Source organism: Lasioglossum baleicum, chromosome 8 (genome assembly GCF_051020765.1).
Source record: "Lasioglossum baleicum chromosome 8, iyLasBale1, whole genome shotgun sequence".
NCBI lineage: Eukaryota > Metazoa > Arthropoda > Insecta > Hymenoptera > Halictidae > Lasioglossum > Lasioglossum baleicum.
Window position 1 is genome coordinate 5,981,705 of NC_134936.1, and position 24,599 is coordinate 6,006,303.

Here is a 24,599-nt window from a genome sequence, read left to right on the forward strand (position 1 = left end):
CTTTCGTGGTTCACTGTATAATATTACTGATACAAGATGTGATCACAATTTTCAATTTCATTAAGAAAGCACACGCGTAACTCCGAATCGAATCGTAATGAAATGTTAAGACACATCATACAATACTTTCAGCGAAACCGTCAGATGGACGTTCATTATTCATCCGAGACAATAGAGCGTGTATCAGGGAACGTAATTGAAACCGTGTGTAATTATTTATCGTAATTAAAATGTAACAGACTGTTTATGGAATATTACTACGCGCGAGTAAACCGTACATTTCGTCATTTCATAAACGGGATAGGTAAGTCGTAACTGGAGTGGGAAACATCGATCAATATTTTAATATCCGCAACGACGTGTGTCCTTTAATTACGCTACACTAACGCGATTTTGCTTTCCGCTGCCTCTATTTTGTTACTAGACAATAATTCGATCACACTACCATTACGATCGGCTGTAAATGGCTCCGAAATTTGATTCTTACCCGATCTTCCTGTTAACAGAGTGAAATCAACTGCTCACGCTGTGCGGTTAAATTGATTTATTTGTACAACCCAGAGACGCCAGATGAGGGGAAGTAACACGAATTCGGGGGGAAAAGTTACCCTCTCCCTGTATGAACTGCAAATAATTGTTTGAAATATAAACTAGCAACATGGTCGAAGATTATTTCGTGAATTGTAGAATTAATTTGATATAATAATGTACCTTCGTATTATTGGAAACATTATTTGAAATGTTTATTTAACTTTTCAGGTAAAAATGTACATTTCAATTACACACATTCTCTATGACCTCAAATAATTACTTGAAATAAATATTTCTGTTTTTATTCGTGTGTTGTATTATTTTTTATGTCCTTCTTCGCGTTCCAAACTTTCAACGCTTATTAAGGGGTTAGGATACAGTGATATATTGAAAAAATCTTAAATAGTAGTTTCGAGTCTTGAGAAAAGAATGCAAAAGGTTTTACATGGATTTCAGGCTTCAGTACAAATTATTTCTCGAAGTACCGTTTCGAGAGTGAGTTCGTATACCTGCGAGAAAAATTACATCCGCAAACTTTAAACGAGCTTTTCCCAGAGTTGCGTTTTTTAAAACGGTGTACAAGATATCTCGAGTTCTTGCTAAAGGGTGAAATTGATTTGCAGAAGGGTGAAATTGATTTGCAAAAGGGTGAATTCGGAGTGTCAACCTATAAATTGTCATCAACAGTTTCAAAGTTTTTGGTCGGGCCGCGGATTACTTGTCGACGGGCCGCGTGTTCGACATGCCTGCTGTGAGTGTTGGTATGTAAACGTTACAAAATGGCGGGCGATTATTTGCATTCAGACCAGAGTTATAAATAATTTAATATCAAGGCACCGAATTAATATTTCTACACCTAATACATAAGATATATAATTCACTTAGAATTATCAAAGGCTCTTTGTGCCGTCGCACTTTGCAATTTTCGTACCTTAATACTTTTTGAAATAAAACGCAAAGACGAATCCATTGGTATATAAAAGAATCTTTTTCCAATTATTTAAAAAATCCCAGGCCTTTTTCTCAATTGCGATGACTTTGTTTGTTATGTCTTTTTTTAATTGAGTTATTTTCGATGGACTTGTTGAAGTCGGCATTGTTCCGCGACGGAACATATTATATGTATAAATAATACGCATAAACTAAATGATATACATATAATACAACACACAATAACAAATATACTGTTACAGAATATTATAAATATAATATGTAGAATAAACATATACATATACTGTAGGAAATTAATTTACAGATTATTAATAACTTGGACGCGTTTGCGATTGACTATGTTCGGCTTTAGTTTCACGTCTGATACTTCTGACTCGGGATGGGATCAAGTTCAATATGCACTCGCGAATCCGAGTCAAGTTCAATACCCAAGTTTCATTTCATGGGTTTCGATTACTACTTAAAAGCAATAAAAGTTTCAGATCAGATAGGTATCGTATTATTTGTAATTGCTATTTCATTGTCAAAGGATGACCAAATTGATAATTCGCTTGTCACCTCTGCTGACGTGTTGCCATAGGTTATAAGCATAGTTAATAAGAGTAGGATATTGTAACCGTAATTATTAATAATATTCATTAGTTATAAGTAGTCATACTTCGCTCCGATCATCACATCCGATTCTCACCTCATACCATACACCCATTCTTATCTTAACCCTTGTATAATAATCATATGTTAATGTATTCCCCGTAGCAGTATCGCGTAGCATTCACCGTAATCATTTAATCGCGCATCTCATAACATCCGTAGCGTTATGTCTAACGAGACATCGCGTAGAAGATAAGACACCTACAGTGGGTGTACAAAGTATTCGTACACCTTTTAAAAACTAATAACTTTTTTATATAATAATTGTACCAAACGACCTGATTTTTTATAATCAATTAGAAGCATTGGTTTACGAAATGATATACAAAAAAGATTTTCCAGAAATTATAATTTACAAGGTTACATGCAAAAATAAAAAAGGGATTTTTTAAAACTTTTTTATTGGGGCCCTTGAAGAAAATTTAAAATATATTTTTTGTAGATCTACAGTAGTTACACACATGCTGAAAATTTCATCGAAATCGATTAACATACACACGAGCTACAAGCGGTTAAAAATGGTGAAAATCGTAGTTTTACACGACTTTTGATCAATTTCTGCTTCAAATCCACAGAATCGTACATCTTTCGATGCGTGTCATTTTTTCCTACGTCAACGGATTGCATTGAAATTTTTAGCATGTGTATAACTATTATAGATCTACAAAAAATATATTTTAAATTTTAATTAGGGACCCAAATAAAAAAGTTTCAAAAAATGCCTTTTTTATTTTTGCATGTAACCTTGTAAATTATAATTTTTGGAAAATCTTTTTTGCATATCACTTCGTAAACCAATGCTTCTAATTGATTATAAAAAATGAGGTCGCTTGATACAATTATAAAAAAGTTATTAGTTTTTAAAAGGTGTACGAACACTTTGTACACCCACTGTATGTATTCGACCTCACGATCCTAAAAAGAGTTCAGTTAGTTCAGTGCAATTCGGACAGCCAGTCTGTCACGTTCGTTCAAGACTCCAGCGAGGCTCGTCGCCTCCTGGATGCAGTGTCGCCAGAAAGTGACCGAACCGTCACTCGAGGGGAATACAAGGTACCCCCTCTCTGACCAGAATAATATGTGACACGTTGCGCGTGCGCGATGGAGATCATGGAGACGCTACAACGACTGACATTTCGCAGGTTTTAGGTTATTGCCGCGTATCGTATCGTACCTGTTATGTACATGTACCTACTTCTTAGACTATACAGGGTGTCCCAAAACTCGTGAAAATCCCGAAAGGGGGTGGTTCCTGAGACCATTCTAAGAGACATTTTCCTTTGCACCAAAGTCAACTGCGGCTTTGTTTAGGAGTTATTAACGAAAAACACGGACCAATCAGAGCGCGCCCTGGGCCGCCGCGCCGTCACGATGCGATGTCACGGCGTACCGCGACACTCGCTTGCCGGCGCGGCTTGGCGCGCCGGGCCAGGGCGCGCTCTGATTGGTCCGTGTTTTTCGTTAATAACTCCTAAACAAAGTCGCAGTTGACTTTGGTGCAAAGGAAAATGTCAGGGTGGGGCAATAACTATTAGCACCTCAGATATCTTCGAAACTATAAGTTTAACAAAAATGTTTGCTGAAATAAAATTACACAGTACAAGGGGGGCCATCCGGTGGCAATAATAGTTTTTCTGCAGGTGGAGGTACTTCGGACGTTTGAAGGTCACCTTCATTTTTTTCAATAGAATGAGGTATTTCTTAATACATCAATCGATGCGGCTCGATATTCGTTATAAAAAAGTACTAACCTATGTATGTCGGAAAGTTCGTATTTCAGGAGATATTTCAATTTAAATAACACTAAAACACCATTACTGTCGTACTAACAAGACGTTAGCGTTTACTTACTTGCGAATTCGATAAAGTTTGCTACATTACGCTGTCGAGGAATGTCAGCCCATTAAATGGCGACGCTGTACACTGGCCAACGAATTCAATGAGAATCAATTCGGTTTGTGTCTCAGACTTATTTTTCAACGCAGAATTCTGTTCGTAACTAACTTATTTTTTATTGTTTATTTATGAAACCTCCACTGGCACACGGGCGGCTCTTTTCCGGTTAGAATGATATCCCACACGATGCAGTTCGAACTATAATTGTTTGCCTAATCCACGATATAGTGAAGCCTCGACTATCCGAACCAGATCAGACACGACGTCTTCGAGACGATTTTAGAACGTGTTCCAGTGGGAGTTTTGAAGTGTTCGAGGACTTAAATGAAAGGTGAAGAATGGCGCTGTGTGATAGAGGTGATCACGTTTAAAAAGTCAACAGAACCAATTTACTTACTTGTGTAACATCTTAGTACGACAGTAATGGTGTTTTAGAATTATTTAAATTGAAATATCTCCTGAACTACTAACTTTTTGACATACATAGGTTAGTACTTTTTTATAACGAATGTCCAGCTGCATCGATTGATGCATTAAAAAATGTCTCATTCCATTTAAAAAAAATGAAGGTGACCTTCAAATGTCCGAAGTACCCCCACCTGCAAAAAAACTATTATCGCCACCGGATGGCCCCCTTCGTACTGTGCAATTTTATTTCAGCAAATATTTCTGTGAAACTTATAGTTTCGAAGATATCTGAGGTGCTAATAGTTATTGCTCCACCCTGTATACCTATAGACCCGGCGCAGATAATTTGGCCCTCGGAAAAGATGAAGACGGTGTGACGTCACGTTCTCGAAAGATGTATAAGCTATGCTCATCGACAGTGCCTACGCTTGGCTTATGTGGGGGGTGAGGGGGATCACCGGGTGCGCCATGTACATGTACATACCCAGTACGCAGGAAGAATGGACAGGATAATTTCAAAGAATTTGACATTGTATCATGAAATTATCTATTATAAACTGTATTTGAGATACAGACGTTTATTCTGTATGTTTTATTAAGATATAAAGTAATAATAGTATTATATATATTAACTATTTTAGGAATCGCGCGATATTTGATTCTGAAGACATATTATGCAGGTTACAAAATGGTTTTTTACATATAAATTGATCACATTTACAACATTTTAAGGTAGTACTGCTAGTTTTACACAATTTACATTTACCTCGCTTGTGATTAGTTATTGCATTGCTAGACTACGGATCTTTATGCATTTACAAAAAAATTGAGTAGATGAAATTCAAATTTGTTGAAAAATTGAAAATGTCAATACATGATTTCTGCTCTATTACAATCATTCAGGGAAGAAATAACATTCAATTTAATTTCTATTTCTTGCCATCGATGTATTGCTACCAGCTTGCTACACAAAATTTACACGGAGCAAGTGTATGATGGCGTAGTGTCGGCGTCGGTCTGCCGTTTCAGCCATTTTTAAATTATCTTAAGACTGCTTAAAACTTATCTTGTGACGTCACACCGTCCTTTATCTTTTCCGAGCTGTACTCTCGGTTTTCCTATACACATACTATACCTATGCCGGGTCTATAGGTATATATGGTCTAAGACCTACTTAATGAAATGAATCATGTGGGTCGTTCTAAATAGAGACTGTAAACATTCTTTATTATAAATAAAATTAATTGTAACATGTGGGAGTTTCAGTCGTGAAGCGAAGTATGAATGCTTACTATTTATATGTACAATTTAAAAAATCTTGAAATCTGTATGTATGTAGTACTGAGTTACATTCCAGTAAAATCAATAAATCATAATATATTTTAACACTGTTAACCCTCATACGCACCTCAAAAATAGTTGCATAAAAGAGACTGGGATAATAAATTCACTCATTTTTCTTCTACATGATAAACTGACAAATTATGTTTTATTTGTAACGTTAGATTTTAAAGAAATACAACTCACAACATAGACATAAAGGGATCAATAATTACATAGTATGTGAAATAAGTAAATGGGTGAATTTTACGCGGCAATAACCTAAAACCTGCGAAATGTCATGTCATTGTTGCGTCCCCATCGCGCACGCGCAACGTGTCTTCCATTCGCCCCACTAAATCTCCGTCGCGCACGCGCATGTACTCTGGTCATCAGAGAGAGGGTACATCATTTCACCGTGACTCCCCTTATCTGGATGTCCCCAGGCTGGATGTCCCGGTCCGAACTCCGACGAGTCCTCGCTCTCATCCGCCTTTTGAGCGGTCCTGCTATAACACGCGCTTCTAGTTAATTATAATTTCATTTCATACGTTACAAATATATTCCCAGTTATTAATTTAATAAGTGAGTCTCGCTTAGTTCTTCTCCCTACATCCTCGCGCTTGCAATACTCTCCTATTCAATTCGCGTTCGTCGCTATCAATTACGAAAGCTCGTGCGCGTCAACGAACGCGAGACGGAGGACAACAGCGGGGTATCTCCCGTCAACCGAGGATCACCGACGACGTGATCTTCCCAGGACGAGTGAGGATCATCGTCCTTCCTACGACGATCCAGTCTGATTCGACTGCAGCCGTCAACGAGCAACGAAAGTAGTTCGCATAAACGAAGCCTGCCTGTATTCACCGATCGCCATACTCAACTGTCCGATAAGTCGCTAAATATTTCCCTGCGAAGATTCGCGCCCCGTCTCAGTTATCTCTGCTCTCGTCCGCCGCTTTGGGCGAATCTACTGTAAGCGTTAAGTAGAATACGCATGTTCGCGAAAGTCGTGGTTCCAGGTCAGACGTCGGACGTAACGTGCCGCGTGGACAAAAGGTTGTATCGCATTTGAGCGTCCAGTAAGGGGAATGGGTCGCGGAACGATAATTTCGCGAAAGTTAGACTCCGGGACGTAACACGCTATTGTGCCAATTTTCAGACATCTGCGTCTGTGAACTATCACATGTTGTAGATGAATTATCATTATTAATATAATCAGTGGCTATTTCAGTCAAGGCATCCTGTGCCCGAGGGATAGATTCATCTTTAGAAAAAGCTAATGTTTTGAATCGTGGATCCAGTAATGCAGTTAACATATACAAATGATTGTTCTCGACATCACCTAGATAATGTTCGATACAATATCTCAGAGAGAGAGAGAGAGAGAGAGAGAGAGAGAGAGAGTTTTTGTCGCAAAGTACATTCCAAACTACAATCATCGGTAGAAGCATGTAAAATTATGAGACCCCGTTTTTTCTCTCATCTCCACAGCGTGTTTACAAAAAAAGTAAGCAGACGCCGCGCCGGAACAGCCTTACGTTGCCACGGAGTGTGCCAGAATACGGAAATTCATAACGATGTTCATAAAAATTTCGAACGTTTCGAAACTGTTCGACCAAGATTCGAGTATACTTGCAAGTACTATTTACGTTTACCACAGTACTTGTAAAGGGTTCAAAACTGTCTGGCAAAGGTTCGAGTATACTTGCGAGTACTATTTTTTTTCGAAGTACTTATAGAGAGTTCGAATTCCACCAATCAAGGTTCGAACCTGTTTGCGAGGTACTTGATCCGATCCCTACTTCTGACCACGACGGATATCGTATAAACAATTGAAAATAAGGGACTGTACACTCCAAAAGAAAAAGATACACGCGTGCTATCTTTAATTTCTCGCTTTAAGATTATGCTAGCGTGGAAACACTGTGTAAGGTGGTGTGGGGTAAGTCCGCCCTAGTTTTTGCAAAGTTAGACTTTAAACTGACGTATTTTTAGTCTGGTCCGTAAAAACTTAACGTTCTTGGTATCAAACTCTTGCTACAGTTATTACTGATGAATTAGTATTATGTAGGATTCCAATTTTGCTTGAAAATTATCATTTTGATAGGATATTGTACAAAGTGTCAACTAGGACGCACTTGCCCCGAAAATGGGGCAAGTCCGTCTCTGAGAATTAAAAATGTGTGTGCTTTCGAACCTTGTTTCAAGTGCTACGGGGCAAGAAAAGAATTATTAACAAGCCTGCTTTAAAATGCTTCTTATTGCATTCAATTATATTGTTTAATCCATTTTTAAGCAAACAAGTACTTTTATGCTGAAATATGAAAGGGGATACAGTGATAGTAAAACAAAGTTTAAAAATGCTTCTGAACCTTGTTTCAAGTGCTACGCGGCAAGAAAAGAGTTATAATCAAGTGTGCTACAAAATTCTTTTTATTGCATTAAATATATTGTTTAGTTTTATAGTTACCCATACAGACTTAAAAATCAAATTAAAAAACCAAACCGCTTGCGAGGGACGCATGTTTAAAAAAATGCACGGAATTTGACAGTAAAGTTTCAGCTTCAATTTTAATAACAAATTGATTTATTCAGTTACAAATTGAGGGAGTTTTAGAAACTACGTTTTGTTACGAACATTTTAGGATACAGTAGAGACTCCCGTATCCCGTACCCCCATCATCCGAATACTCTAATATACGGACGTTCTATTATCCGTATGTTCTGTTATCCGCCCAACGTTTCGTAGCGATGTTTACATACAATGTATTCAGACGTAATAAATACTTTCCTGTGTTCAGCTGGTTAAATATAATCATATCAATTCAGTTTCAAGCAGAGAACAGTATCATAATGGCAAGTAAACGAAAACGTGTAGTTTTAACTATTGAAGAGAAATACAAAATTATTAAAGATCTTGAAAGTGGTGAAAGTGCAAAGAAATTAGCAAGAATACATGGTACTGGGAAACCTACAATCACAGATATTAAAAAACAGAAACTCAATATTGGAAATTATATACAGAATGTAGATTCCACGGATGTTAGTACCAGTAGGAAAAGCTTAACGAATCCAAGAAATAAAAGTGTAGATGATGCTGTCTTCCAATGGTTTCGTAAACAAAGAGACAAAGGCATAACGATATCTGGGCCCATGCTACGTGAAAAAGCTCTAGAGTGCAACGATAGATTAAAGGGAAACTCATTTAAAGCTAGTAATGGTTGGTTAGTAAAATTCAAAGCACGTCATGCGGAAAACTTTTAGAACAGATTGTAATAAATTTTGTTTTGTGACTTAGCGGCTAAAAAGATATGGGACCCTTAGATGTTGAAAGAAACTCAATTTTGTTCATTTCTATTTGAATAAATGATGTTTAATGCAAAAGAAAGTAATTGTTCTATTATCCGCAAATTTCACTATCCGGCGGCCACTTTTGTCTCCCTACTAGTTCGGATACGGGAGTCTCTACTGTACATAAATTTGCAGATTGGACGACACACTGTGCGTTGTCGAGAACAGCCACGATGTAAGAGTTGTTATATTTATTGTTGTTATCGAAGGAGCCAACGTTGCCGAAGACAAATCTACTATTGTTTGTACACTGTTGTTGCATTACAATACTATTGTTTTGTACGAAATTACCATAGGTTCGTGAAAGTGAGTGGTAGAAAGTGAGTGTTCGAACACTTTTTGAATCCATTATAGCTCGCGTGCGTGACTCTTTGGACAAATGATATACAATAAAAAAAGAATGAAGTACAATGTGGAATTCAATGAAATATAGGAATGCGAATTTGAACATTCTACTAAAGAGTTTATCTCACATACTGCCTTCAAACCCATTAGCGCGAATAAACGCTCCGGGCGAAACTTTCCATTAGCGCAAACAGAATTCATTAGCTGCCATAGCCGGCAAACGTCAGGTGCGTGGGAGTCCGACCGAAAAGCGTAATCGTTGAACTCCTAATCGATATAGCCGCTATGACAGAACGTTGCGATCTCAAACAGAAAATTCGCCACAATGGAGACACCGAGAACCGTATAACTGAATGTAGATTGCGGAATCTAATAAGTTCAGAGACTCCAGATTGATATCTAATCGGCGCAAAATTGAAATCTGTAATATCCAGTCCTCAATCGAAAGCGGTATCAAGTACAGGGTGTATAGAAAGTAATGATCACCTGTCCTAGGGGTGAATCTACACCTCTGGACTGGTTAAAGTTTGTTTTTACATCAACACCTTCCACACATGGAGAAGGGAAAAAGTTTGAAAGGAACCATATGTCATAAGCAAATACAGTAATTCTTCGATCGAAGTCCCAACACCCGTGTTTTGAACGGACTTCAATAGCGTAGGGAGGCTATTTTTTTATGACTGCGTCTACCGCGCCGAGACTTCAATCGACGAGCGGAACATAGAGAAGGACAGAATGAAATAGGATCGCGTGGCCGAAGCGTGTCGCTGTCGCCGGCACAGTTTAAAGGCCCGTGCGTCATCACAATGAAGCACCAAAATCTTAGCTTCTTTATTTTCCATTATTTCTTTATGGAACTTTCACCAACATATTCGTGGGATTTCTCTAATGCAAAATGATACCAAACACGATATAATTTCAACTGTATTTAGTGGTTTAATCGACGATGAAAGTTTCGAATGCAACGAAGAAGAGCGTATAGGAAAGAAAGAGATGCGCGGAGAGTCGACGTCGCCGGCACGGTTCAAAGGCCCGCGTTGTCGCTGCCCTTCCTTGCTCCCGAAACATTCACCGTCGATTAAACCACTAAATACAGTTGACATTATATCGTGTTTGGTGTTATTTTAATCAGAGAAATGCCAGGAAGAAGCTAGTAAAAGCCCCATAAACCAATAATGAAAATTAAGAAGTTTGAAAATTCGATTCACGCGAGTCATTGTTGTGGTGTTCACACCGAAATACCCGAGCCGAGATCAATCATCGCCGCCCTACGGCGCACAGTGGGACCTTTCGTCCAAATCGAAGACAAAATCGAAGAACTTTCGATAGAAATAAGGTAGAGCGATGAAATTTTTTTAAAATTATAGCAGAAACTGCAGAATATGGGAAAAATAGGGAGGTTACTGTACGAACGGTTTTTAATCTTGAGAAAATTCGTTAAACATGTAGAATTTCAAGAAATCGATTTTGCAATATCCTGAGGTCGTATAAAAATTTTGAGACCAGATTTGAAATCAGCGTGAAAAAATCTACGGGCAATGAAGTACAGCATGTTCAAAAAAAATTTTTTCCGCACGTGGTATTGAAAAAACTGCAATTTTCTTGAAATTGTGAAAGTTTAACGAATTTTCTCAAGGTTAAAAACGTTCGTACCACAATCTCCATAATTCTCCCATATTCTGCAAAGTTTCAGCGTTCATTTAAAAAAAATTTCATCGCTCTATCTCATTTCTATCGAAAGTTCTTTGATTTTGACACAGATTTCGTCGGTTTGGCCCATAGTGTGGCGGACGGATTTCAGCTCGGCCAATGTGAACGTCCGTTGTAGCCGCGCTATTATTGGTCCGTGAGTTAATAACTCCTTAACAGAATCTTGGAAATTACTTTAATGACCTCAAAGTTTAACGAATTTTCTCAAGGTTAAAAACGTTCGTACCACAATCTCCATAATTCTCCCATATTCTGCAAAGTTTCAGCGTTCATTTAAAAAAAATTTCATCGCTCTATCTCATTTCTATCGAAAGTTCTTCGATTTTGACACAGATTTCGTCGGTTTGGCCCATAGTGCGGCGCAGCGCAGCGTTGGCCGGTAGTGGAGTGAGTAGGCATTGGACTTCGATCGCACAGACGACCCAGGACTTCGATTGAAGAATTACTGTACTTATTAAGATATAAGCTGTAGAAGTTGTTGCAAAATTTGATTGATCGGAATTATGCATATGTACAGTGAACCACGAAAGTATTTGAACGCACTTTAAAACAGTACCTAAACTTTTTTATAATCGGACCAAACGAACTGAATTCTTTTAAGCAATTGATTTACCAAATAACATGCGAAACAGATTTTGAAAAAATTGCAATTGCTAAGAATTACATGAGGAAGCAAAAGAGCACCATTTATAACTTTTTTTATTAGAGCACGTAATGAAAATTAAAAATTTACGTTTTGTAGATGTATGTTAGCTATACACGTGCTAAAAATTTCATCGAAATCGGTTGACGCAGAAAAAAACGACACGCATCGAAAGATGTAATAATCTCTGGATTTTAAGCATAAATTGACCAAAAATCGCAAAAAACTATGTTTTTCACTCATTTAATCGCTTGTAGCTTTTGGGTATGTTTGATGAAATTTTCAGCATGTGTATAACTAACATGTAGATCTACAAAACATATATTTTAAATTTTCATTAAGGGTCCAAATAAAAAAGTTTTAAAAAGTCCTTTTTTTTTATTTTTGCATGCAACCTTGTAAATTCTAATTTTTGGAGAATCTTTCAAATCTTCCAAAAGTTTGCAGATCATTTAGTAAACCAATGTTTGTAATTGCTTAGAAAACATCAGGTCGTTTGGTACAATTATAAAATAGCGTTTTTTAAAGTTTTTTTAAAGTGCGTTCAAATACTTTCGTGGTTTGCTGTATGTATTTATGAACAATTGATAAACCCCCTTATTTAATTGTGTGTATAAATTGATAAGATAAAATTAATAAATCGCATTACATTTATTATAGGAAACCATCTTCCTCTATCATTTTTCTCAAATATTTACTATCTAGACTACGAAGAAGGCTCGGAACTGATAAAATGATCGCCCTGTATTTCAGCCATAGTTATTTGAGGCTTCCAGGCGTAAGCCATGTCGAGTAGGAAATTTTCCCAACGTTTCGCCATAATTGCAGTTGGCTTCGTCAGAGATCGAAGACGTAAGTACTGATACTGATGTGTTCCAGGGGATACACTGTACAGGGTGAGTCACCTAACAATAAGACAAGCCACCTGAATAATTTCTACATTTTTTCAGATAAGAGAAGAAATGCTTCAGACAAAAGTTGTTTGGTTTCCAGGGGACCATTACGTGGTCCACATAACTTTTTTTCAACTGGAGATGCTTATGAGATTAGATGGTCAATTTATAATCAGCGGCAATAATAAGTGGACACCCTTAAAAATCGCATAACTTTTTCGAAATTGGTCCAAAGGATTTGAATTTTTTAAAGATGTTAGGCCGGCTAGTTCGCTAGAGAATAAGTAAACAAAAATTTATTACGATTGCAATTGGTAGGAATTATACAAAATTTTTAAAAATTATGTTTTGTCAACTTTTTTATCTGGGCCTGTAACGATAATTTAAAAATTGCGTTTTATCGATTTCGGTAACTTATATGCATACTGAAAATTTCATCGAAATTGGTCAACATTGCAATGAGCTACATATGTTTAAAGATGAGAGCTTAAGGGTGCAAGTCGCACATTTTCCGCCTTGCCAGGGTATTTTGCCCTTACGTCATCATCAATCATCAAAACATTTTTTAAACGCATTTTTTGGAATCAACTTCTGTACTCGCCGCGAATTCTCTTTTATGTCATCTATCGACTGAAAACGGGTGCCTCGAAGTGGTAATTTGAGTTTTGGAAAAAGAAAAAAGTCGGCCAGAGCCATATCAGGGGGATACGGTGGCTGCTCGATAAGATTTGTTGAGTTTTTGGCCAGAAATTCGTCCACAATGATAACCTTGTCAGATGGTGCGTTATCGTGGTGCAAAATCCATGAGTTTTCTTTCCACAAATCTGGTCTGTCTCGACGAATTTGCTCTATCAAACGCCGCATAACGCTCAGATAATATTCTTTATTTACTGTCTCACCTTGTGGCAAGAATTCCGAGTCACAACACCGCGGTATCCGAAAAAAACTGTCAACATCACCTTCACTTTTGATCGAATTTGACGTGCTTTTTTCGGTTTCGGCCAGGGCTTGAAAACAGTTATGATATCGGTTTCGGTCCTTGAAACAGTTATGAAGGACCGATATTCTGAATAACTGTTATGAAGGCCCGAAATTTTGGTTGATATCGGTTTCGATTACGGTCCTTCGTACATGGATATCGGTCCTAGCATAACGGTCTAGGACCGTTATTTTTTCGGTCCTATATCGGTCCTCATATCGGTTCTAAGTTCTAAGTTTCAAGTTATAGCAATCAGGTCTTGAAACGGGTCCGAAAATAACTACCAACATTAAAAACGGTTATATTTTCGTCATAATTCAAAGTTGTTTTATTATAACAATAAATGTATACATTATTGACTATTTTTGAAGTGAAACTTCATTTGGCAGGGTGTAGGTCTAATTCCGGTCACGGAATTCGCGATACGAAAATGCGTAACGGAAGTGGTGGGGATGGTTAGCCGAGCTAGTCTTAAATAAAAAATGGCTGTATCTCGAGAACGGTGCGTCCTACCGCAAAAATAACGAAATTTTCGAAAGGCTCAACCCCAAAGCATATAGGGTACGCCCAACCACGTGACGTACGTAGTCTTTTGAATTTAAAAAAAAAACCACGTGCGGCAAAAGTGAAACTTCTTGCAGTCTAGTAATGTTTAGAAGTAAATTAAGATTGGAAATGGTAAATAATCCTAATGAAGCGACAATAAGATCAGGAACTTCGAAAGTTGCTGAGCTTCTCTCTAGGCTCTAGGTTTTCGCTTGCAGAGTGGTGAGTCTTGTGTCCAAGAGGATGTGTTCTGTTTTACCAGAGATCATTCTGATTGGTATCCCCGCAAAAGCGTCACCGATGACGTCGAGTCAACAGTCGCGTCGGCAATCGACAATAAGGTGCCGGTCTCTTTGCCACCGATTACAAAGCATCGGCCGACCCTTAGAAGTCGCTGTGCCTAAAGCATCGGCCGAGCAACAAAGTATTAGCCGTTATGCTAGGACCGATATCCATGTACGAAGGACCGTAATCGAAACCGATATCAACCAAAATTTCGGGCCTTCATAACGGTTATTCAGAATATCGGTCCTTCATAACTGTTTCGATCAAGCCCGAAATGAAACAGTTTCAAACAGTTATTTCCGGGCCCGTTTCAAGCCCTGGTTTCGGCTCAATTGGAAGGCACCATTTCGAAGCTTGTTGACTGGTTTGCATGTGAAACTTGTAAACCCATGTCTCATCACCAGTTACAATGCGTTTTATGAATGTGGGGTCGGAATTGACTTGTTCTAACATGTCTTCAGCGACCTTAACGCGATTGAGTTTTTGCAGAAAATTCGCAAAAATCGCAAAACACACTTGAGATGAACTGACAAAATGGCGCACTGTAAACAAACTAAATGACAAGCGATGCTCAAACTCCGCGTGAGTATAGAGGACAGTTGTGCCAACTTGGCAACAAAAAGAATTTCAACAATCCCTTTAAGCGGGCTTTTTAAATGATCAATTCCCGATACTTTCTCCACAGAATGTATTACTGGAAAAATGGCCAAAAGGATGGGCACATACTAGTTATGTTTATAAAATAACGTGAAATAGTTATTTCTAAAGCTCCGTAAACCTAGTGTTAAATAACCAAACGTGTTTAGGAGATGCTCAAAAGAGAGAGAGAGAGAGAGACGAATTTGAAAAGACACAAACGCGTCGAGCGAAGGAAACGTTTTATTGAATAGCTCGTTTGAATTTCGACGATAAGCGAACGAAGCCATTGTTCCGCCGCAGAACACGGGCACATTATCTCCGTATAGAAAGGTCTTGAAAGCGCAAACAGAAAACTACGCTGTTTTTGCAAAAAGTAACTGGACCTAAAGCAGTCCAAGAAGAGACAAAAGAAAACTGTCTCTATTCCCTTCCTGGCAGAAGAAGAACAATGATTCTTGTGAGAAAAATGTCGACGACGCTAGACACTTTCTGGAGCCATTTGTTTCCTAAATCTATAGACGGTTTAATTAGCTGTCCAGAACGTCAGAAGTGGGGTCACGAACATGACGGAGATGACGAGGTCAAAACCATAGATTACGAATGCAACATATGCAAATGGCTGGACATCGTTCTTAGTAACGCCACGTAATATACTATTTCAAATAAAATATAGCAATATTTGCAAAAATTATTTCCTGAATTGTGTTGCGTCAGAAATTTAATATTATTATGTACCTTCGTATTATCGGAAACACTATTTGAAATATTCATTTAACATATCAAGTAAAAATGAATATTCCAATGAACTTCAAATAAGTATTTGAAATAAAAAATAGCAATATTTTCAGACCATTTCCTGAATTACGTTAAATTAGAATTATGTACCTTCGTGTTATTGGAAACATTATTGAAAATATTCATTTAACTTATCAAGTAAAAATGTATATTCCAATTATGCATTTTTCTGTACGACTTCAAATAATTATTTGAAATAAATATTTCTGTTTTTATTCGTGTGTTGTATTATTTTCGTGCGTAAATGAAATCCTCTGTGCAAGGTAGCTGTGGATTCGAATAATTATTTCTCGCATGTCACAAAAACGATATTATTTGTAATAATTATTTTTAATGTCTGCAATATCAAATATTACTTCAATTAACAATTCCAATACATATATACAGTAAACAAATATTTTACAATATTCTTGTCTATAAAACAATGGAGGAATATAAATAAAAATAAATCTTGAAATACAATCTTATTTGAATAAAAGCATTTCTGTTACTATTTCCTCTACATTTTATTTCAAATGCACCTAGCTCTGGTTCTATGTCTTTCTCATGCCTAAAATATCTTTTTCTGTATAATTCTCATCTAACCCTTGGCGTCAAAGTGGAATCAATTTAAAGGAAAAGTAGGTATATGGTAAAATTTTTAAATAACTTCTTCAAAATCGAAAAACAAAGTTAAGTTGAAGTCTCTTAAGCTGAGATCTCCGAGTACATAATAAAATTTGTAATTAACTTCTTAAAAATTACTCGCGTTCTTCATCTTCGGAGTTCAAGGTCATTCGAAGGTCATGTTACAGTATACATATATTTGAATGTATTCTCACCTTGAAAACTACGAAAAGAAACAAGATTTAAAAAAACACAACTCCTACGGGGTACTGACTACTTGGTGCTATTAAAATTACGCATAAAAATTTGTTTACTTTGTCACAATTGCGGAAGATATTCTGGGAGTCACCCTTAAGTGAGACACCCTGTATAATTTAATGGGATCATTGCATTTTTAGCCCTTGGCCCTACAATATCCAGTCAGACTCGTGATAGAAATTCTGAACAGACTCTAACAAATATGTATGTTATGAAATTCTTTTAAATCGAAATAAAATTTTATTTTGTTGCAATCGATATACAGATAGCCTTTGGACAAAACATAGGCATATAGGTTTTGCACTCCAAATTCACCCTTTTTCAAATTAATTTCACGATTTATTGCCAAAAATCTTGAAAATCAGCAATTTTTACCACCTTTAAATGTTTGTAGCTCATTGCAACGTCGACCGATTTTGACGAAATTTTCAGAATATGTTTAATTGACACAGATCTACAAAACGCATTTTTTAAATTTTCAATATAGGCCCACATAAAAAAGTTAAAAATTCAACTTTTAGTATTTTTTCAACAATTCCGATCAATTGCAATTTTTGAAAAAATTTCTTTTCACATCCTTTAGTAAACTAATTGCTCTAGCTTCCCAAAAAAATTCAAATCGTATAGTACAATATTAAAAAAGTTATCGTCTTCTTCAGAGCGGTCTTAAACTTTTGTCCGCTACTGTATATCTACGCACAGTTTTTATCTTTGCAATAAATAAAATTCTGAACTTCGAAATGTACTTAAAAATCCTTTATTTGTAAGATTTAAAATTGATTTGCAAAGGGGTGACATTTATTTGCAAAAGGGTGAATTTGGAGAGCAAAAACTGAACGATAAATATAAACTTTCTGTTTTTTTATGAATTTCTGAATTATGAAGAATTTCTAATCACTATAACCACGGAATAAATAACAGTGCAAGGGTTGAAAGTACATTTTTAAGATCCACTTAAGGGCTAAACGTCGATTTCAACATTCTGGGTCAAAATATACCCCGACTTCGCCGTTGGAGGTTTAAGCATTGTACTAAATGCGGGTGTCGAATAAATACATATTTTATTTTCCTTTTAGGAAATTACTGATGATTACACTGCGGATGTTTATGCAAGCATGGCTTCTGAAAATGTTCAAAAAATAGTAGAATATAAAATTCCACAAAATTTAGTATGATTTTTATTTATTCTAGAACTATAAAGTCTATCATTCCACTTTCTGAAGATTTGTATACAAAAATTGAAAATTGCATAAACATCCTCCGTCGTCTACTGATGACAAAGAATTTCTAAGAAGTTGTTGCTAACCAAATAATGAATCATGAAAACATGTTCTATCCCAGCCAATCTAAGCATGCACAGCTGTTCCGCTGCTTCCGTTTGAACCTTGGAAAAATACACAGCGTGATAATTAATTTCCGAGACACGAAGGTGATTAAGATGATAAAGTTGAGGACTTCAATCTGTTGAGCATCCGCTCATCACACTTCCTGCACGTCTATCGGAGATCGTAAGTTACGCTGACACGCTCCAAACATTTAATCTATTAACCGGATCGCGGTCATTGATAAAATCAATTGAACTCGTAGTGAAATTAACCGCGCAAGTAACCGGTGATAAAATTTGCAACGACAAAGCTAATTGCTGCGGACCTTTTGCAATGTAATTGCTGTTTAAATTGACAATATCTTTGATAAATACATTCGATGAAATGTTCGTACAGTATATAATTCATTGTGGTGCCAATTGAACTTCAATAAATTACTTGGTCGAGAGATAATAAATATATTAAGGCTGTATTGATTAAATTGCATAAAAACTTTAGTTTGCCACGCGACAGATAACAGCATAATTATACTTCACCATTGTTCATCATTCAAAAATGTTTAATTTCTTTTTAAATATAATACTGCAATGCATGTTATATTCTAATGATGTGTATGAATTTATTGATTTTCATGTTTGATTGAATTTCGTATGTTCAAACATTGTACATATTTATACATTAATTTCTGTGAATTAAAATTGAATAATTTGTTACTCCTTTCAAGAGTTTTATTGAAGATAAGAGAAAATGAAAATGTTTGTATTTCGTGATTGTGGTGTTATCGATTATTTGCGTGTGGATATCAACAACGAAATTATGTCCATTAAACTAACCAACACTATCATGATTCTTAACTATTTAATTCCTTTTTAAATATAATATTGCAATACATATTGTATACTAATAACGTATGAATTCATTGATTTTTGTTTGATTGAATTTCGTGTATTTAAACATTGTACCCATTTATACATTAATTTCTATAAATTAAAATTGAACAATTCGTTACTTCTTACAAGAGTTTTATCGAAAAAAAACAAAAATTTTTATATTTCATGAATTCGTTGATTTTTATGTTTGATTGAATTTCGTATGCTTAAACATTGTACCTATTTATACATTAATTTCCATAAATTAAAATTGAATAAATTTGTTACTTCTTTCAAGAGTTTTATTAAAAGTCAAAGAAAATGAAAATGTTTGTATTTCGTGATTATGGTGTTATCGATTATTATTTGTGTGTGGATATGAACAACGAAATGATGTCCGTTAAACTATCAAATCAATCAGTTTCGTTTCAAATGAGAATTTCAGCGAGTGTATGCAGACTTTTGCTGACTATATTTATGGCAAAGTTTCATCAAGTTTTTTATTGGAGATTTACTGGAGATTTTCAAACTTTATTCTACGGGGTTGCCCAAATCCACTTTTTGATATAGTTAATTCGATTTTTAAGAATCCTGTACACCAGTTGGCCATCTGGAGGAAAAGATATTCCGATTCGAAAGATATATGAACAAATTATGTTTTAAATATTGCAAGCATTTTTTTATAGTGCATAATATAGTAAAGTGAAATACAAAATCTTATATTAATCGATCATTCTTTTTTCTGTACTGTTCTTCAAAAATCTTATATTTTCCCCACTTTTGTTCCTGTGTCCTAACCAGGCTTGCCATATTCCGCGCGTGCCAGGCCCCTTACCGCTGCGCCCCTCGCGCATCTGCTGGGCTAAGCCCGCCTGGCTTGCCCCACTCGTCGCCACGCGTGCGCGTTGAGCAAGCTAACGGGTGTCCCATAAAGACTTCACTTTCACCCAAGCCAAGCCGTCCGTGGCGTCGCGCGGAGCAAAAGAACGCCCGTTAGGTTCCCTACCTGCTCCCACTGGTGAGGAGTGGGGCAAGCCAGGCGGGCTTAGGGGCGAGGGGCGCAGCGGTAAGGGGCCTGGCACGCGCGGAATATGGCAAGCCTGGTCCTAACCCCTTAACGTTAGGAATTAGCCGGTTCAAAAGTTATGCGTGTCTAAGGTTGAAGTTGAATACTACAAATTTTTGAAGTGAAACTTCTTTGTGCTGAGGGGACTACAATTTTCTAGCGTTACGGAAATGACGAAATTTCGCGACTAACCACGAATAGTTTGACAAGTAAATTTTCATAATTAATTTACTAACTTTAAAGACTTTATTGGTGAACTTTTAAGATTGTAGAATGTGGAATGAAGCCTTGGCTATATTCCTATTTCAGTTTTATGCAGGTTTGACGCTTAAATTGTTAATTATTAACAAACTTTGGAGAAGTGGTATGTCATGTATGTCTGTCCTTGTCGCACAGTTCGACCCTCCTTGTCTTACGCATTATGGGAACTTCCGAAACAATCAGCCCGCGCAACAATTGTTAATAACTAATTAACCAGAGTCAATTTGTGAACATTTGCAATTGGATAACATAGAATCAACCTCCAGCTACTTTCACATGAAGTTTCTCATCGGATTTTGTTCAGACTGAAAGATTTATAAACAATTATCCAAACCCTTGTTCTAAACTAACCTGAAAAATTTGACAGGTGTCAGGTAAGTAAACAAACATGCCCGTGGTTTTCCAAGCGCGGCAGAAGTTAAACTTCTTACAGTCTAGTAATGTTTAGAAGTAAATTAAGATTGGAAATGGTAAATAATCCTAATGAAGCGACAACAAGATCAGGAACAACTCTCGATGTAGTATTTGCAAGACATTTAGACAAAATTAAATCAAAAATATTTATATCATGTTTATATCACATAATTTTATATCATATTTTCAATGATAGAATCATAAAAAATCATAGAAAAAAATAATGAACGATCAAAATTTGCGACGCGAAGACGGAGAGCGTATAGGAAAGAAAGAGACATAGTTCATAGCATTTTTCATACGCTCTCCTTCTTTGCGTCGCAAATTTTGATCGTTCATTATTTGTTTCTATGTTCTATGATTTTCTATGATTCCATCAATGAAACAATTGGTTTGTGATAGCTAAAATATGATATAAATATTCTTGATTCAATTTTGTCTAAATCTCTTGCAAATACTGCATCGGGAGTTGTTCCTGATCTTGTTGTCGCTTCATTAGGATTATTTACCATTTCCAATCTTAATTTACTTCTAAACATTACTAGACTGCAAGAAGTTTCACTTCTGCCGCGCGTAGTTTTCCACGCGTATGTTTTTTTCAGTGAAAAAGTATTCGATCGAAATGCTAGGAAAAATTCGCGAACCATACAATAATAAATCGTCGAGGCATTTTCGAACATCGTCGACTGAATTAAAACGATGTGTTTGTTCAACGACGTTGCAGCGACCTAAACAACTGTAATTAGACGGAGCCATGTCAGGCGAATACGCAGCGCGAGAGAGAACTTTGTGGCCCACGGGGGAGATGACATCCTTTGTCGCTTTTGCAGCATGCGCACACGCGTTATGATGAAGCAAATTCAGTTGACATTTACATCGACCAGTAAATGGACTTCTCTGTTGTACTTCATCGTTCAAGTTCATAAGATTACGTCGCTCACTACGGCAAGTATACTCGGAAATTTGAAAAGCTATTGTTTCATATCGATCCAATAGTAATATAGTAAGTTTAATACGTCATTCGCTCACTCAGCGGCCACACAGAATTCGGTAAAATCAAAACGATGTATTTACTAAAATAAAAACTAAGATGTTTTTAATTTTTGCATAGGTCATAAGTAGACTGCGGATGTGTATGCATTTTCCAATTTTCGTAGACAAATCTTAAGAAAGTGAAATGAAATGAAATCCTATTTTTAATGAAAACAGCCTTTGGAAATCTTAAACAAATAAAACATGTACAAAATTCTATCGAATTGTGTATTATTCTAAACCTCTCTGAAAATTTTCAGGAGCAATAAATACATAAAGATCTTACCTTTATATAATTTATCACAATTGCGAAAAAAATATATGATATAAAGGAGGTAAGTTCGAGTATTTTCGTTTTTTTTAAAAATCTGAATATCTTCATTAACAACGCAGAAAAAAAATGATACAGTTAAGGGTATGTACCCTCATATCATCCTTATATGAAGGATTAGCGACTTAAAATTTTAGAGGGTTATCTTTCAACCTAAAATCATTGTTCCCCCACCTCACAATATCAATAAAAATTGTGGGTGGGGCCGCTGGACCATTCTCAGTCTGCTGGACCGTCCCTAAATGAATTTTACCACATTTTTTTTACGTTTCTGGAAAAACAATTCCGTCATCCAAATGTAAAATCCTGTTTATGAGAACACCTTTAAAAAAAGTACATTACGTCGAGTCGCACCTGAATCCCTCTTTCTTTTTTAATCGCTATATGCTTCTCTACGTTCACACTACAATGGATACAGCACCTCTACTGGGATTTGAAAAAACATTCTTCATAAAAGGTACAAGTAAGACCATTTTTCTTCTATCTCGATCACCAAAGGACTGTTGTTCACATGATTGTACATTCTTTATATTGCTTTAAATCGCGTAGGGGAAAGTTTTATTATTTTATTTAGATACCCCTACTTCGATACAATAAAAACATTAAAAAGAACTTCTCTTGTAGGCCAGTCAACGAAAAGTTGTAGAGACAAATGGAAGGAACACAATTTTTAACTTTGGGTCTTTGTTTGGACTAGTGAGAAGATAAACATACTAAAAGTCTCCACTCCTAGAAGGTGAGCGGGATGCAGGGGGGCACGTAGAAGGTCCCCTCTTTCGGTTTTCCGCGCGTGTATCTCGGAAACTATGTTTCCTAGCGATAAGACCATTCCATACAAAATTTAAGCTGACAAAATGTGCCACAAGATTTATTTGATTCAGTGTTTCGTTATCTCGCATAATTTCCGAGATATCCGCGCTCAAAGTTCACTAATTGTGCTGAAACTAGTCAAGTAAGGAAAAAACGTGAGGCAAAAATTTCTTTTTCACAATTAGTCAACTTTGAGCGCGGATATCTCGGAAACTATGCGTCCTAGCGATAAAACCATTCCATACAAAATTAAAGTTGACAAAATGTATTACAGGATTGATTCCATTCATTTTTTCGCTATCTCGCATAGTTTCCGAGATATCCGAGCTCAAAGTTTACTAATTGTGAAAAAGAAATTTTTGCCTCACGTTTTTTGCCTTACTTGACTAGCTAACCTTTTCAGCACAATTAGTGAACTTTGAGCGCGGTTATCTCGGTAACTGTGCAAGATAGCGAAACACTGAATCAAATCAATCTTGTGGCACATTTTGTCAGCTTTAATTTTATATGGAATGGTATTATCGCTAGGACACATAGTTTCCGAGATATAAGCGGACAACCGAGAAAGGTGACTTCTACGTGCTCCCCTGTAGCCCGCTCACCTCCTAGGAGTAGGGACTTTTAGTACGTTTAACTCCTAACTAGTCCAAACAAAGTCCGAAATTTAAAAACTGTGTTCCTTCCATTTCCCTCTACGCCCCCCTTATGAGCATTCATTGACTGGACTATTGCCTTTTTATCACGCTTATGTTAGCTTGCCGTGTCGTTGTTGTATGCGTCAAATATTATTACAAATAACGGACATACTCAAGGTGGACATAGTTACTGTCCCACCCTGTGTACAAAATTTACACGATATAGAGGGGGCATGTTGTGACATAAACATTTTCTACGTGGGTGTAGGCATAAAGGAGATTTCAAGGTCACCTTGATTTTTTTAAAATGGAAACATCTACTTTCATTATCATGAATCGATAGACTGTCGAATTGTGAGTAAAAATGTTCAATTGACCTCCATATGTTCTAAATCTAATAGTTTACGAGATATGTATACTCAGAATTTGATACTTTATCGATCTATGGTATAAAAAATAGGACATTCCAGTGAAACTTAATTTGACTTTGAAATACACCCTTCCCACCATTCTAGTCCTAAAAAAAATTAGACTATGTATATGATTGTACTCTTCAAACTGAACAAATTTTGTAAACAAATCTTTCTTGTAACTTCAATGCGTCGCAAGTTATTTCCGTTATGAGATAAACGAAACACCCTGTATACTAAAGCACGGGAACCTGGCGGAACTTTAAACTCGATTTTCTCGAAAACGAAGCGTCAAACGAAAAAATGTTATTCCTTCTTCTCAACTTATTTTTACATGTAGTATCACCCCCTACTCGGTTGTTCCACCCGTCCGACCACATCCTGTACATTTATATTCATTCTACTTCAAAGTAATTTAAGTTATAACGTTGATATAAACTTTTAGATTCGATTCCGCCAAGTGGTGAAATACTTATGGACGATAGTGTAAGCAGGTAGGATACGATTCTAGATAAAGAGTATCACAGATAAAATATTGCAATCCTGGAAACGAGTCTACCCCCTTGTGGGGGTAAACTCCTTTTTCCAGGGTGCGGGATTCGCCTTCTCATTTTTTAAAAAAATAGGACTTTTGAG

At 36.5% G+C, this 24,599-nt stretch overlaps 1 protein-coding gene across 6 annotated transcripts in view; it reads right to left on the reverse strand.

Annotated features, from left to right (window-relative positions):
• LOC143211394 (uncharacterized) overlaps positions 1 to 24,599 on the reverse strand; it is a 347,400-nt gene that overhangs the window by 243,067 nt on the left and 79,734 nt on the right. The gene's annotated exons all lie outside the window — the stretch shown is intronic.